We start from the raw sequence: 6000 nt of genomic DNA, 5'->3' as shown, positions 1-6000 counted from the left end.
GATATTACTTGTGACTGCTTTTAGTACCCTCGATTAACACCAAATACCTAAATTCATAGATCAGGTCGTGATCTCGCAGGTCGCAGTTTCAAACTCGCAGGTGGCAGCTAGGCCAGAGCACCCGGAAGTAGCAGGTTGCAGTTTGACAAATACGCAGGACGCAGGTCGCAGTTTTGAAGTCGCAGGTCGCATGTCGCATGTCGTGACCGGATTTCCATATTGGTCACAAAATACTACCATTTGCAGTAATAGAGCGCGAAGCCACTGCAGTGAACTGCAATAAAACTGCTTACACTAATTAGTTTCAGCTGTAGCCGTGGCCACTTTGGTGTTGAACAAGGCTACTTGATAAAGACCAAAAAGTCTGCTTGTACAAAGGCAAAACTTGCTCTGTCTGAGGCTCGAGTTGTAAATCAGAGTTTACGATTGGCACCTTGTGTTGAAGATTAAGATACAATGTAACATTACCATGCACTGGTCCATGTACAAATCTTTTTTATTTCAACTTCCCCAGACAAACTGTCTGCATGGGACATACAATGTTGTCGACTTTGCCAGCTGGCTACAGCTGAAACTAATTAGTGTGAGCAGTTTTATTGCAGTTCACTGCAGTGGCTTCGCGCTCTAATTCTGAAAAGGGTAGTAATATTATTTTCTCACAGTACCATCTTAGCAGGAAAATGCAACATTGTATGGATTGAAACAACAGACTGCGTAATTAAACATAATTTGATTTACATCGATATTGCAACATACATCTAATATTTACAGACCTCTCCATATTCGATCCATCCACATGCGGACAATATTTTTGTGATATTGACTGTTATATAGCAAAAAAGGAATGAAGAGCATTTCGAAATCAAAAGTAATGCCCTAAGATGCTCGTCAGGTTGTAAAGATGTAAAATCACAGGTATAGTGACGTCGATGCACGATTAAATTATTTTTAGACTGTGTTTTCTATCGATTCCGCTCACACTACTTGACTGTGTGTGAAAGCGAGATCGTTTTCCAATCGTGATGTCGTGGAACGCCAATAAAGAGACCAACATTTTACATTTATGCGCGCGTTCAATAGCCACTGAGGTTACGAATCGAGTCTTTGAATAGGAACTTATGCAGAAAGTGAGAAGTGGTTTTGGATTAGACCAGAATTCAAGGTTATTGAAATTTTGTTTTACGGTTGACCGAAATGACTAAAGCCGAGTGCTACTGACGACGGGTCATCGTGTAGGTTCAATGTGAGTTCGATATTCTTTTCAGAACAAGTGAATTACTTGAAACAAAAAAATCAACTTTCCTATCTCGTGTAAAACAAGGGTGATTCTTTGCTAATCTAGTAAAAGATACAGAGCGTTAAGAAGCTTTTAATAACATTTATGTTCGCTCCTTTTATAGGTGATCACACTTCGACTTTTTTACTGCCCTCACACGATCGAAGAAAATTAATGTTGGGCAAAGCGCACCATGCGTTATCTCATTACTAAAAAGCCAAGAGCTCGATTTAACTATCTACAAAGATCAGACTGAAGTATTTATTGAAGCTCCATTAGCAGTAAACATATCAATTTGAATTTGAATTTATGTTTTGATAATTTTATTGTAGTAGGAATCTCAGACGAGAGGGGATACCTAATATGCGCGAAGTCACAAAGAAATTGGTTTTGGATCAGACATAACAGTGTAGTGTGTAAATATTCATGCATAATGCCTATAATTGAAAGTTAAAATGGAAATATCCAATGGAATTTCAACGCCCCTGAACACTAACAATAGTAGTGACCTTATATCAGATATCTGAAAATGCCATACAGTCTTTAATTTATATTAATACGAGTCACAACGATCTCGCTGTGACTGGCCTGTACCGAGAGGGGATTATACCATGGCAGTCGAGTGCCAGGGAGGAAGATCTCAGTATGTTGTAATTTTTAAATATTATAAATTGTGCAGGCGGCTGTCGACAACTTATCATTGGCACAGTTCTCTCTGCGTAAACTTGCACAGGTGAATGGCATCATGCCACGTTTAATAAAATTGCCTATTTTTGAGTTTTTGTAAATGTTATTTTATTATTATCTGTTCGTTTTGATCTCGAAGATTAATTAGCGTAACTCTCCTCGAGTACTGCTTCGAGAGGTTTCTAGATGCCTGTCAGTAAGCTTATAACTGACGAACACTGATGTACGGTCGGCGGAGGATAGCGTCAAAAGTAATCAGCCACTTTAGATTCTTAGACGACAATAAGAGAAATCAAAATAGATAAGTTGTCATTAATATTAATAATATATTTTTTTATCTGACTCTAGACCTGCTGTACCACAATGTTTCCGTAATCACGAAAGAAGGTTTGACTCCTAGTCCAGCATATAGCTACGGTCCCTCCACAGTGGAGGGATAAGTAATCGTGGCTGACTTGTCTTCTCTGCGGGGGCGTGACACTTCAACAGCCGGAATCCATCACGGCAACCCGACTCGGACTTAATTAAACCGGCTCGGTCTAAAGCTAGCTTGGCCAAATCCACATCAACACGTACAGTGTTAAATAGAACAGAAAAGCCGTAACTACCCTTACCTATGCTAGCGGATACAAGGGTTAGATCAAATGATGCATTCTGTCGACAGAAAGAGCGTAAAGTGACCCTCCGTACTCGCTGCACATCATCTGAGGCAAACTGGGACTCAAATAACACTGAAGCTATGTAGGAATTGGGCTAGTTGTCAGTACTTGTGAGCGGCAGTGATTTAGCTAAATTTGCCGTATAAGTCTTTCTCGAGAATTGCAGCTTAACAGCAAAAATGGGCCACTTGAGCCAGCAAAATATTGGACGAGTTGACTTTGTTTTTTGTCGAGTTTGTGTCAGTCCGCGTTTGTTGATATGAGCCGAGTTGGCAGAGAAGCTGTGATACCATATTTCCACGTACAATATAATACAATACAGAAATATGAAAGCAAGGGAATTCCAATTCCTCTCTGTTGATCGGTATACCATTGAATTTTTCAAGTTTCTCGGAATGAATTGTTTGCTAGGTTCCTAATACTCTGTTTATAGATATGAGTTTTCTAGAATACTGATCTCCAGGCAGTATCGGAGAGTGGAATTGAACTGGAAAATGGTGTTCCCTCTCTTTAAATTGTATTGAAACTCGCCAGTTTACGAAGTGACAATGACGTTTTGAATTCCAAAAAGGTACTCAAAAATAAAGGAACATAAATTTCATGTTCTGTATAGGAGATGAAGGGGAAAAATTATCACCTGGGGTCCAAATAGATTACATATTATTTGCGAAAAATGTCATGAATCGTGCGTTTTTCTCATGACTTAAAACTAGGACTTGTGAACAATGTGAATCAATGGATTGTAAATCTACAACAACTCGTCCGATGAGTATGCTATGGACCAGTGTGCACGTAGTCGTAGTTTAGTTACCGTTGCGAGGCTCTTGCTGTACAAACACGTCATTTTGAAATCGGTTGACATTTGAAGTTGTCGCTAAAATGACTCGCCTGAAATAAAGATGACGACATCGGATTAAAATTGATTGCGCTGTTAAAATGTTAATAAAAATGAAGCTTTGTCCAAAAATTACGTAAATTGCCTAATAATTGTTGACATCAGGACGGATGCGCAGATCAGTCAAATGTTATTAAAATTCCTAATTGGAAGTAATAAGTGAAAGAATTAAACTTTTGATCAAGATTTCCTCATTGAAACGTTAAACCATTCTCTGCCCAAATGGAGAATAAAAATTAGAGGTCACCATGCAAAGTTTGGTACTAGAGAAACAAATTACCTAACATTTACCGATGCTCGAAATTCAAAATGGCCGCCATCGCGGTGTTAACTCTACTGAGGAAAAGACAAGTTTCGATTTTCGAATAAGAGAGTGAAAATTGTTCTTACACCAAGAGTTTTATGACCCCCTCCCAACCGACAAGTGGTAGATCAGAAAATAATTATAAAAGTTTTAGAATCCGAATATCTGTCCCCGAGGCGCGTTCTACCTTAAGATGATATCATAGCTGCCGAGCTTGTTTGGGAAGTTCATGTAATCAAACTCATAGCACTATCATCTCAGGGAACGCGGCAATTTACAAAGTGTACATGTACAGTTTCGTAGATTGTTGTAACTGAATATGGTAGTCTGCATCCTGCATTGATTTTTGAAGTAGATTACACTCTATAGCTATCGACTCTCACTTGATAAAGAATAAAATTTAGAACGGACTGTTGATATTTTCAGTATTGATCGCGCGATGATCAACTTTTGAAGCACCCTCGCGAAAGAACAATGAGTATACTCTTTGGAATCTTCATAAAACGACATCCTTGCTATCCATCTACAGGCTATTAGAAGGGGATTCGACAAATATGAAGACAGAAAGCATTGAGTTTTAGGCGTTTAATCTTGTCGCTGTCACGACTAAACCTATCGCTTACCGACAAGAAGCGATTACATAGTGAACCAGGGGTGTTGTTGTGCATACGTTCGAACATTCTTGTCTTAGACGATTGTTGAAAGAGCTCTTTGGAATATCTTTCACAAGCTTACATTAGGAATTACATACACGAGTTGTATCTATAAAATATTTTTACCTTGAGCTCATATCCGTCGACGTTGCCCGACATAGCCACCGCTCATTGGCTAAGCTACATTTCCCTTGTAAAGCGCCCACAAACAGTGCCCTTTCGTGCAGTAATCAAGCAGATCATTCCAAATTTGCCAGTTTCGTAGTCAGATTGATTGAATCACTTGACGAGTGAACCCATCATGTCCCCCTTTCTTACATTTTGTCTATTCGTTGAATTGTTTTCCTGGTGGTCACAAAAATCGTCATGCCTATAATACGTAATATTCTTTTTCTAGCATCTAGCACGGCCAAACCTGCTTGCATTTCGCTTTTCAGACAGTCCTCTCATCGGCATTTGGAGTAAAAGCAAAGATGGTGCTGCCTTAGTCAAATGATAGCTATTAACAAACGTGCCCGAGTGGTAGAAACAGAAAACGAGCTCGAGACAATTATGGATGCTCAGAATTAGTACATCGTTTGAGTTCGAGCCGATTTTTGATAGCTTAATATTTAAATTGCTCGCTGTGAAAGTGTGTCACTAGGCTTACCCATCCTGAGTGGAATAGTCCCACCGCGGAATAATATCAACATGTGCTACGGTTGCCACTACTTCTCGGCGACCAACTTACTACGATTACATCGCGGAGCAAGCAAGGTTGACTTCTATCGATTTCGCCGCTGATTTCGGAACGTCCCTACGAAAACAGTCGCCACCAAAGTACGCATGTATGATCAGTATTCATTATTGTTATAGAACCCCGAGTATAAGATCAATATTCCTGACAATTTTGGCTTAATGTTATATCACTATTACAATAAATAAGTATGAAAAGTCAACTACTCAAGCCTCGTCCTTCAAATGTCTGTTACATGTCGGTATCAGCGTTATCGTTTTACATTGTAAATTATCCAATACTTGACTTAGTACTTCTTAAGATGCCGATCCTTATTTTAAAAACCTCTTGGGATATGCAAATTCGAAATTTGTTTAATATGCCTTTCTTGCCATCTACCTGATACCATTTTCTTTCCATTATTAGAATTTATAACGATTTGATGCCTATATTAGAGAAACTATGTCCAATTTCCAAGCTTGTTATCCAAATATGGTCGTATCACCTATAAAAAAAAATAATTATGACGTAGACCTTTCCTAAACATACACCGCATTAAGTGAAATTTGAATGGAAGCTAACACTACTTAAATTGTTGGTGATACAATCATTTTATAGCAAGCAAAAAGGACACACAAAAACACCAATGACATCAGCCTTCTCGTGTGACGTTGTCCTTATGTAGGCAGACAAGGTAGAATAATTAACCCCTATTTACACGGGACAAAAGGATACTTATATTAAATCATTAAATCTTACATTGTACCATCGATATCTTCACTTCAGACATACAGATTTCATACCATTCTAT

This window comes from Ptychodera flava, chromosome 19 (genome assembly GCF_041260155.1).
Source record: "Ptychodera flava strain L36383 chromosome 19, AS_Pfla_20210202, whole genome shotgun sequence".
NCBI classification, from domain to species: Eukaryota; Metazoa; Hemichordata; class Enteropneusta; family Ptychoderidae; genus Ptychodera; species Ptychodera flava.
This window is presented reverse-complemented; position numbering follows the sequence as displayed.